Here is a 12,373-nt window from a genome sequence, read left to right on the forward strand (position 1 = left end):
GAATGCTTCTTGCTGGCTGGAACAAAACTCGAACAAATTGAGGCTACTGTAGCACACAGAATGTTTGGGCGGCATGGATTTCGGCTAAAGGTTCCACTTAAGTTCATCCCGTAAACTTGCAGCACCCGCAATATAACTTCTCCCCTATCACACTCACATGCCACTTCTAAGCCCTAATGGCTGCGGTAGTTTTGGCTGCGTGTGCTGCTAATGAGCCTAAGCTATTGAGTTATGAGCGCGTATGAGCAGTTATGTGTGTGTGATTATATGTGCATTGTGCTCTGAGTATTTAATACTTAAAGACCACCCACGGTAAGTTCTTAAGCTATTAAACTGTAAAGCTGCTGAAGAATTTGAAGTAAAAGATAAAAAAGACGTCCACTTTGATTGATAGAGAACTGAAAGCATTTTATTTTTTTTGTAAAATGAGTTCTATGATAATTATTATTACAGCATCCTATGTGAAGTTGCCGCTAAAATGTTTTTAATTATCAGATAGTTTCAAAGTTGTTGAGTACATGTCTAACTCTGACTCGAAATAGTCAAATAAGTTTGAACTTGTAATTTACACAAAATTAAATATGACTTATTAAATTAAAAATTCAATGTAACATTAGAAAATAATTAATAAGATAATTCTGTCTCTTTAATATATTGAAAAAATATTTTTTTTAAGTGAAAGATTAAATAACTGAACATACATTTCTTCATACCTGAGAAAATATATCTTCTAATAAAATTATCAGAACTTCCGTTTTGCTGCATTCAACATTCTAACAAGATCGTTAAGATGCCTTTAACAGTTATGAACTAATTGCTTCCCCCTGCATTGGGTGCTTAGGCTTGGCTGCGGGGCAAACCCATCAAAGTTATACATACTTCCACTTGTGTTTAGCCTGACGTTATTAATATATGATCCAAGCAGTGAGTAGTTAACGTATTTAAGTCTCATGGCTGACACACTTAACATTGACGCAGCAAGTTGTTCGCTCAACACACGCTCCTTGGGCTGCGTTCACAGAGTCGCAACTGGCCCCGGAGCATGCCTTGGCATAAATATAACATAAATTCTGGGTGCACTGCGCAACTTTGGAGGCTGCACGACGAAACGCCCCATACCCGATTGCTACACGCAAGTGAGTCCAATTCATAGCTGGTGCCTGACTCAGTTACGCGTTCCGCCTTGGGGCCATGTTTCACCTGTTACCGTTCCACACAAAATATATGTGTCACACATATGGAAATTGCTGCGGACTTTGCGTTGGGGTCTTTATCGACGACTCTCGAACGTTGCCCAACGCAGCCAATTGAGAGCAAGCTCAAAGTGTCTGCGCCTAAAAACTAAGCGTTTTGCTTTTATATTTTTGTTGTTGTTGTGTTTTTTTTTTTTTTTCTTCGATTTTAGTGGGTTTGGCGTCTTTATGCAAATGGTTGCTGCTCTTGATGGGCTCAGTGCGTACATAGGCATAAATATTATGGTAAGCCGAAGCCAACGTGTTTAAAGGTGTCGATGCCAGTCACGCTGATGCCTAGCTACATTCAACTGGACGCCACTTGTTGCCTGAACAGTGGTGAAATCTTAAAAGTGAATGGCAATCGAAAAATCTTGTTATTTAAATTTTCGACTATAGTGAGCCAATATAAAAGAAGCTAAATACACAAATCTATTTTCGTTAACAAGATAAAATGACTTTGGGTTATTAATAAACCAAGTAAAACAAATATAAGTAATATACTTGTCATATCTGTAAGAGTTGTTTAAATTTGTGCCAAATATGATTCAAAATTAATTTATTATCTAATTATTTACTTTGAAGGTTTGTCCTATAATTATAATCAATGCTCAAATCAATAAAAAGTGAACCCTTAATTCGAAAATTATTACATTTGAACATGAATCTAAAATCGACAGCCGCAAACCAAACTTATTATGATTAATTTTCATATTTGGTCATGAAATGATGAGGGCAAATTTGCGTGCAACTTATAAACTGCTGCCTTTATATTATTTTGCTTAACGCTCTTTGCAGCTCTTTATTTGTCCCACTGTGCGCATGGTCAGCTGCTTGTGTTGATATTTCTTTTGTTGCGTGTTGCAAAATGTTCGCAAATAAGTCAATCATTTAGCTTTTTTGTTTGCTTTGCTGTTGTATGTCTTGTTTGCCACTCGTTTCGTTGTCTATCGTCTTTATTTTTGCATACATGTCGTATGCGCAATATTTACAACTAATTGTGCACAAATGCCATCAAATTTGCATCATTGTCGCATGCGAATTGCCTGGTCAACCGACTCCTGGCACGTCATCATCGGAGACGACGACGACACCAGCGGCGGCATCGCCCGGAATTTCAATTAGAATGCCCCACAGGATGCCGAGCTGTCTGCGAGGCTAACAAGAATTCCATGTTGAGATTTCTACGTATCGTATGTACGGGTAAAAGTTAACTATTTGTGGTAATGCCCGTCGCCTTGCAACCCCGTCGCTAGTCGTCTCATAGCGCCTGTAAATCAAGCGTCTCAGCATCAAACTGTGCGCCGAGAGTTAGTTGCTAATTTTGCGCTTGAGTAAATTGCTGCAATCCAATCCGAATCCGAATCGGAATGGCCCCGGCCCCGATCCCGGCCGCCCGTTTGCTGATTAGATTTTATTTCTTTTTTTTTTTTTTTTTGTGAAAGGCGCTGCGATGCTGCACCAAATTTGCCAAAAAGGGAGCGCGCCACATGCTGGGCACAAGCGGGCCAGTGGCAGTGGCGCTGATAGAGAGGTGGAAGCCAGCAGTGTGGGCATCGCATTTGTATTTGAACTATTGGGATGCGGCACAGCCATCCCATGGGGCGATGCTTGCATGCTGCGTGCGTGCTCTAACGGTAAGCGTGACGCATTTTTTTTCTGCTCAAATCAGACACCGCCCTCCTCCCCACATGCTGGCTAACATGTCGCATCATTAGCTCTGGTTGGCCCGTTATTATTATTTCGCTAACTCTGGCTTCTATTAAGCTTAAATTGCAACTTATGCAAGTCGCACAACAACAACACACAAACACACACACACACACAAAATTCGTTAACATTTGAAATTAAAATTGGTTTTGGCTTTGTTACAATTTCGCTCTAGTTTTGTTTACTTTTCGCTGCTGCAGCGGCTGCTGCTGCTGCTGCTGCCCACCAGGGCGTTGGTCTGCCCCATTCAGCTAACTGGCCAATTATTTGCATTAGTTGCCCACTTACATAACTCCAGCGAGTTGTACTATAAACAGCTTGAGATCGTATTCCGATTGTTCGATGTGAACCACTTACCTGTAAATACAATGAAAAATAAATAACAATTGTTAGTTTTAGGGCTTTGACAATGGCATACAAAATGTTAAACTAAATGAATCAAATACTTTCTACTCAAACTGATATGCACTCTAGTCTTATTCGTTTGAGCTGAGACAAATAAAACTTATTGAAACGAATGACAATTATTTTTGGATATAGATATAAATAAATTCGCAAAATTTCAGCATACACTGCCAGCAATTTATATTTAACTATAAATTAAATGGAAATAATTCGACTATAACAAGTTTTTAAAACATTTTTATGCTAAACTTTATTGAAGTCCTACATTTGGTATCTACATATTTATCGAGAGATCTTTTCGATTTTTTTCCAGCTGAAATCAAGTTCGCTGTCTAAGTCTTTTGTTGCTGCACACCTCAATAGTGCCCCAAACCAGTAACTGTGAACGCTTAAGACGCCCACCAATTGCCAGCCACCCAGCACGCCCCATTTGCAGTCCTGTGACAGTTATGAACACACAACCAACACACAGCACACAATACACAATAGCAACAACCACAACAACAATACGGGAATTTCAACAAGCGCGAAGAACCTAACACATACAAAAGGTCAAACGGTCAGCGCATAAAACGGGGCAGTTTATGTGCTGCCAAAACAGTTTACAGTGCATAAATTTGTTAGTGGACTGCCCAGTTGAATAGTAACGCCCCAGACTCGATCTCCAACTCCCTCCTGCCACCGCTCCCCTACGACAAACAGCACTCAGCGAGATGCTGAGAGTTGAGTTAAGAGAGAGCAGCATTTCGTCTGTTACGAATCTCGTATGGAGCGTTAAATTGTTAATAAACAAGCGGCTAACAAGCAAACAGTTAAGCAACTGCGAACAACAGTTTACAATTAGTTTAGTCGGCAGAAGAACTTTCAACTGCGGCCGCGGCAAAAGCTCAAATGGTGTAGGCGTGCCAGAAAACAAAAAAAAAAAAAAAAAAATTGAAGAAAAAAAGCAAAAATAGTCCCTGTTCCTGCTGCCGACGATTCTCGACTGTGTATGGCACGTCTCATGGCCAGAGACAACGATTGCAAACATCAAACGGTGTGCCAACTGCAATGCCAGTTAGCGAGCGACAAGTGGGCGTGTGCAATGCTTCCGCTTCCCCCAAAAAGGCAAACACAAATGGTAACTTGCAGTTCTGGGCATTAATTGCACACACACACACACATACACACAGAGAAAAAGAGACACAGCAGCGCGCAGATCTGTGAACAGTTAAGCAAGCGATTCTCACAGGCGCCCCAACTGAATCACAACCACCTGAAGAGATAGCGATCCCCAGCTACAGCTACACAGAAAGAAAATCGGTAGGATATTAATGGGTTGACGAAGTCGTACATAAAATGAAGGAACAATGTGCTAAACAGATAAAATACATTGAATGAAAATCATTTTAGTGTAAATATTTTTTAAAATAAAAAGAAAAAATCAAAGAATATGTCTTCTTATAGATCTGCGTAAATGGAACTTTGAGCAAACAAATATTTCTGAGATTTTTAATGCTATTAATATGTAAAATTATAAAATAAATGCATATTGAAAACTGCAAGAGTCAGCAGAGTTAAAGATGCTTTCACAATATCACTGTTTTTTTCTGTGTACATCTACAGCTGCAGTTGCAGCTCCCTGCCAGCAGTGTGTCAAGTCGCGGCGAATGTGGAATTAGAATGTGTGTTTGGAATTCTTTTGTGCATGTGTGTGTGTGTGTGTGTGTGTGTTTGTGTGTGTATGTGTGTGTCAGCGTGTGTTGCAGATACACGCTACAATTTTCATGTTCTATGTGCAGCGGCGAGCAGCTGCCAGCCTCTTTGCTGGGATCTGGAAACGTGCCCGATGCGGTGTGTCCCGTGTTGGTTCTGCTGGCAATTCTACAATAATTATAGACTTTGAATTGTGTTTAACACGCAACGTCGACAGCGACGCCGACGGCAACGGCGACGGCGACGGTGACGGTGACGGCGACGTCGGCGCAGGCAATGCGCTTTCACGTTTGCCGGTCATTTTATTTTTTTTTTCATTTCTTCTTTTTTTTTTTTGACTGTTGCTATTGCGATTGCAGTGAAATTTATTTGCTGCAGAGGTCAAATATTTGATTATCGCAAGCAGCCGTAGCGAGTGTGAAAAATTTGATGGGAAATTATGGCGCAACAATTGTAGCGCATGCCGCACACCATAGGCTTCCCATCCAGTGTTGGAGTTGGAGTCGCAGCTGAAGTCCTCACCCGTCGAAGTCGTTTAGTGGCAATTTATTAGCGCAAAGTAAAAGGTTCGTTCTGGACAGCTGGAAATTATTGGCACTTGGACTGCAGCAGCAGTCGTTTGCAGATTTGGACTGACTGACTGCTGCGGCTGCGACTGCTGATGCTGCTGCTGCTGTTGCTGCTGCCGCTGCTGCTGCAACTTAATGTTGCCGTCGATTGGGGCATTCAGTTTGAGCTTATGTCGATCACAAGACATTAAATAAGACAACAGGGCTTGAACAGGGATCAATAGGCAAAGTTGTTCTCATGATGTTGAAATGCTCTATATTTATCATAAAGTTAATTAACATTTTATTTAGATATATTCTCGGCTAATTTGGGTGACAAATAGATGAAACTTCCTACAGACAGAGAATATAGTTAAGCCATTTCGTTGTTTTTTATATACAATGATACCTTATCAATTTTAAAGGCAATTAAAAAACAATGAGCATTGAAGAACAGGTCAATATGCTTCTTAAAGTGACTTCTCATTCAAATTCCGAGAAGTAACTTGAGCAATAAACGTTTAGCTATTTGCTCTCGAGGTTATCATCTGTTGCATAGCTTAGGCTTATCCCATTTTATAGTCACTAAAGTTTAAGCTCTATTTATTAAATGCTTCAGCTGGCTGACAGAAAGCGAAGGACTCTCAATCAGCAGTTAGAGTATATATATATAAAAATGAAGAAAAGAAAAGCTGTCAATAAAATAAATAATAATGCTGCATAAATATGCTGCATTCGCGTTTGGAAATGCTTCGATTCGCGTTCGGGACTCTGTCTTGGATGCATAATAATGATATTTGCCAATAGGGAGGGCGGGGTGAGTAGTGGAGGGTTAGGAGGTACTTGGGAAAAAGTGTCTAAGCGAATGAAAGGGTGCAACTGCTGTGCCACAAAAGAAATGGCGCAACGTTTGTTCTTAAAGTCATTGCTATAAATGCTGTTGTTGTTGCTTGTTTTGCTTTAGTGTTGCTGCTGCAGTTGATGTTGCTGCTGCAATGACTCGTCGCAACGTTTTGGCACTATTAACCTACTCCGCAACGCCACAAGATGAGGATGATGACGATGACGTTGACTGCGACAGAGTGGAGGCTGGAACAAAGTCTTTGACTGTGTCTTGTCTGTAAGGTTTCTTCTCTTTTTTTTTCTTTTTGTTTTTTTGGTGTGACTTTGACTAAATGCTGTAAGAAAGGAAAGGCAGCGACAGTCACAAATCAGTTGAAATAACTGTAAACGTATCTAATAATATAAATTCAACGCTACTCATGAGCTGTGTGTGTGCTAATTGCTAGACCCCAAACTCAGACTCTTACACTGACTGTGCATTTGAAGCTGTGACCCAACCAGCCATTTGCATTCAACGCAGCCCGCCTGATTTATTGGCCAAATGAGCACTTGACACGCAATTAAAGTTGACGTTCCAGCTGCTTTTGGCAGTTGAAGAAACTGAATGAAAGACAGAGCGAGAAAGACAAATAGTGGCCACATGCCGCAATCATAGGAAGTCAACTAAAATGGTTCCCCTAAAGGCAGAGGTGCTAAACGCGCTGACCTTCACAGATCTGGTTTAGACAATAACAAAAAAAAGAAGCTATTTAAAGCTTTAGCCCGTCTCTCTATTTCTATGGATGCTTTTTTGGGTTTTTGTCACATAGCCATCAAAAGACTAAATGAATTTTTTTATATTTATATTTGTTTTTTTCTTTTTTTTTTTGCATATGAAAGGCAACTTTTTGTGTAGTCTTTTTGTTTGATTTTTTTGTCTATATTTTGTTGAGTCTCCTGTAGCTATGATACTTTATAGCTCTTTTAAACATTCTACAATCAGTGTGATTTTTTATTATGGATTGGCATCTTTGTTCGTTGAAGTCTATATTTTTGATGTCATAATATATGTAAATATTATATGTTTCCTAACTAATGGGCCCCCATCTATGATTAGTGTGGTGTTGATATTTCAAGGTTTTCAATCACCATCAATTGTTTGGGATGAATGCTTTGGGTGACTGCGACTTAAGAGGGTTCCAATACAGTAGCTATGAGAAAGACGGCATTGCTAACAATACAAAATGTCACACTGAAGGCAGAATTAACTAATTAGTTTCGCTTTCTAGAAGAAATTCGGTTAGAGAATATAAATTTCATAAGTCAGAGCAGACCAAATGGATTTCTTTATGTGAAAAACTTAAAGCAAACTCCTTTTGGATTTCATAATTTAAAGAGCATTGTTGTTAACTACCCTCAAGGGAATATTTGTCTACTACATTCATCTTCTCACCCTTATGCATCCCACGCCTCTTCCGCTGTCACCGCTAACTATGTAAACGCCCACAATTTAGGATTTCAATTTATGAGATATGCCCACCTGTGCCCCACTAAATCATAACCTCAATCGCCTCACTCAATGCCCAACCCAAAAAGAAAAAACTTCATGAAAAATTAGGTAACCCTAACGGCGCAGGCGCAGCCACTTCAATCACTGGATTGAACTGCAGCGATAAACTATGATAAGTATTATTATAATAGCAACTACATCAGCAACAACTAGTAACTCTGGTGTAGGCAATAAAATCACGCTCAACAATAAAACAAAACATAATAACGAAAGACTTAGGCAACGAACTTGCTGCTTGTTCGTTTAACTGTTAAACGCAATCGAACGCCACCAACAACAAAAACAACAACAACAACAGCTGCCGCAAAGACAAAATCAACACCAAAACTAATATAAAATGAAAAATAAGAGAGAGAGAGAGAGAAAAAAAAAATAAGTTGCGGGCGAAAAAAATGTGCAAAAGTTAACAACCATTTGTTCTCACAACATTTTTACGCCGATTCACAAAAAAGCAAAACCGAAGACAACAACAAGAGTATAAATGAGTTAGAAGCCGCGCCAATCTGCAGCTCCCATTCATGAGGCTGGCGCTCGAGGAGTTGCAATCCAAATGATCCAAACGATCCGACGTACCGAGGAGCAGGCAGGCAGGCAGGCAGGCAGGCAACGGCCCACACACAAACTGCCAGCCGGGCAGCCAAACGAGCCAAGCGACTGGCAACAACAACAACAACAATAACAACAACAGTCAGCAGCAGCAACCACAACGTAAATGAAATAAAATTGAATTGTGTGTTTGACTGTGCAGCATTTGTTGCTGTTGTTGTTTTTGTTGCTGTTCACGATGTTGCTGCCGTCGTCGCCGCTGCTGCTGCTGTGGCTGCTGCCGCCGTTGAGGCCAAGTTTAAGGTCTTCCTGTTGCCAGTTGGCAGTTTGCAGTTTTTCAGTTGTTGCTATTATTGTTCCTGTTGTTGTTGTTGTTTTTTTTGTCTTAACTGTTTTCACTCGCCTCGTGTGTGCAGCATGTGGGCTGTTTTCTGTTACTCTTCCTCTTGTCAGCTGCTGCCGCGCACCACAGTTCTGCTTTTGGCTTCCTGTAGCAACAAGTGACCTGCCTTCATGCTACCTTTTTAATACATTTCCCGCATCGGGTTTGTTAGCTACAAGCAAACATTACTTATAAATATTGTTAGTGTCTTTTTATCGCCTTCACATTACAAATATTTGAATATTGATAAATTGAAATTTTACTGGTGACTTTTAATTAATTAGGAGAGCCCGGTGAAAAAACTTTCTGGCCTTAAAAAATTTATATTATGTTAACTTTTAATAATTTCGATGATCAATATTTTTAACAATTTTTATTTCCCAGTTTATTTATTAAAGACCTTGCATATATAATTAATATGATAGGAAATTGAGTTTCTTGAAAATATAGGCTTTTTCTTTTATTAATCAAATTCATTTCACGTCAGCGGAACCAATTGAACTATGGCTTATACATAGCTGAATATATATGTCGCTTGTCTATACAAAGTTCTTATAAATATTCTTCACACAAGCAGTTGAGTAAGTATATGTAAGTGTATTTCCACTTCGGTTTCGCTGCAGCCATCTTCACTAATTCTTGTTATCTATTGTTGTTAGTATAGCGATCTGCTATCTAGCTCAAAAAATAAAAGAAAACAAAAAAAAAATGTTTGGGCCATTCCAGTTGATGCTCGCGCATGTTCTGCGCATTTCCTGCAGCAAATGCAACTGCTGCATCTGCACCGGCATCCCCCTGCGCCTTTATTTTGGCAGCCTAGCAAGCCGAATTGCAATTCCATTCACCTGAACCTGCGCCTATGGGCGGCCATGTGTAGCAGATTTAGTCAAATGTGCTTAACGGTTAAAATGGGTTTGGTTTTTCGTTCAGTTAGACTCGGGGCGCTTCTAGTTGATTTCTTTTGTTGTTTGAAAAATATTGTTATTATATTTTGTTGCTTTTCGGAGCGGGCAGCAACAGCAAAGAGGAGTTGCTGCCTGGATAGGCCAGGCCGGTGCCCAGGGCTGGCTGGCTTTGTAGGTGGCGTATGCGCAATATTATTATAACTGTGAGGCGTTCTCGTTTGCGGTCAGGGACCAACCCAAAACCGAAGCCTGACCAATTGGTTTAGTTAGTGAAATGTGGGTGTGTGTGTGTGTGTGTGTGTATGTGTATGTGCATGTGAGTGTGTGCTTCAACGAGGCGTACACTTTAATTAAATATTTTCTTTTTTGGGTTAAAGAAAAGTCAACATAGCGCATCGATTATTATTTTGGTCAGCTCTTATATAACCCGATCCGATACAATTTAATTAAGTAATCAGCAGCTGCATTATGTATGGCACTCGACTTCATAAAGTATATATAGACGTAAGTATGAGCATATGCGTAATTTTTAATTACAGGCCCTCGAGAGAAAAAAGTGAGAGTGTTGACTCGGGCCGAGCTCATTAAAATTAAAAGTCTCGCGCTGTTGATTGCGCAAAACTTAAACTTTAACTCAATTCGTAACGCTGCCCAATAACTATAAATTATATATTAAAGCCACAGTATTTTAGTTATCGTTATTGTTGCCTAGTTGTGGCACATGCAGCCGTTTTTTTTTTTTTTGTATTGTGTTGCTTTTTTTTATTATTTGTCATTAGCGCAACTTCCAACTTGACATCTAGTAGTTGGGGGTTCGAGTTTTGGGGCTCCATTTACGATTACGTGACGTGCGGCGTGCTAAATAACATTAACAAAATGTAATGAGCAGCAAATTTATGACTTTAGCTTTATGCTCAAATCATCGAAATATTTGTGTGCATTTTTTTAATTTCTCATCTGTTTTTCCGTAGTCTTTAATCATTTATAACTGTAATTGCAAATTTTGACAGCTCATCAAAGGAAAATAAAGGCAGTAATGATCGCATTAATGAAAAGTTTTAAAAAATAAACATCAAAAAAATTAATTATTTGATTTTGGCTCAGTTTGAGTATAATAAATTGCACGTGTATGTGTTTTTCTTTACACATAAATCATAAGTTATTTAATTTTAGAATGATTTATTTCACTTCCTGTACTTTGAACATAAAAATCACCTGCAGCTCAACTTAAGTTTGCTCAGTAGTAAAATCCAATAAAAACCCCAACTTAGTTTTATCTATGCACAAATCATTTCATTAACACATAAATGTCTTCAAAATTTATTTAGAAAAACACTACAGCCATAAAATAGTTTCATAAATATTTATAAATCATCGTTTGTGTCGTCTATGCGTCTGGTCATCGTCAAAAATGGCTAGAAACCGGCTAAACTTATCAGGCTGTAAATTGCCCAGGGGAGCAGCGAATGCAGCAACAACAAAAATACGCACAGATCATAGACGAAACTAGTTTCTATTCGAAACAAACTTTAAACGTGTTTGCATTATATATGCAAGAAAAATAACATCAAAAATAATAAAATGAATAAAAAAGAATGAATGAGCGAAACAAGCTGATGTAAATGTTAACTCTAAATATAAATACGTAAATTAAAACTTAGCTAAAGTGGCAGGCGGTCGACATGCCTAACCTTCACATTTACACTGAGCGCATGTGCAGATTGTTGTTGTCATGAATGAGGCTCGAATTTTTTTTTTTTGATGAAGATATAATCAAAAAAAAAGATGTATATGAGTATGTATAAGCCGCACGCAAGTTTATTGGCTAACTGGGCTAATCTATTGAAATCATCTTGCGAATTAATACCAATTTGAATGTTGACGCATTTTTGGCATTAAAAACCTTGACATTTGCCAAAGTAATTAAAAACGCCAGAAAGCACCACTCATGCAGTTTGTATTTTTTTTCTAGACCAATATGTGCAGTTTGTTGCCTAAGTCTTTTGTTTCGACATGACAGTGAGTTACCTTTTGGCAAGTATTAAGATTCCGCAGATAGGGTTTACACAAAAAAAAAAAAACCAAACTTTCCAACAAGCTGTCAGCTGCTGGTAACTCTCGTAAATTCCACCAGAAAACATTTCTAACCATAGCAAAGAAAGTTGACAACAAAACTTTCTTGCAGCGCATTTGCATGCGTCGAGCATTTTGGGTTTTTAATCTTGCGGATGCGCAAAATTTGCGTCTGCTCCTCATGTTTAGAATATCTAAATAGCAACATCTACTCTTTGCTCCAAGTGTGTAACAAGAAAATGTGGTTCATTTGGTCACTGGGCCAGTTGCAAGCGCACAATTTCAGTTCTAGTCTCTGTCTCTGTCTCTCTATCTCGATACATATATATCTTTCAGAATCCGACTCTTTCTCTCACGCTCAAGTGCAATTTGTGTAGGGCAGGCTCGACCGCAAATTGAAAAGGCAGCGCGTGCGCCTCAAAAGGCAAATAACAAATTGCCTAGGCCAGCACATCTACAACTACAATAACAACAAAAACAGTTCA

This window comes from Drosophila grimshawi, unplaced genomic scaffold (genome assembly GCF_018153295.1).
Source record: "Drosophila grimshawi isolate 15287-2541.00 unplaced genomic scaffold, ASM1815329v1 contig_311, whole genome shotgun sequence".
In the NCBI taxonomy this organism is placed as follows: Eukaryota; Metazoa; Arthropoda; class Insecta; order Diptera; family Drosophilidae; genus Drosophila; species Drosophila grimshawi.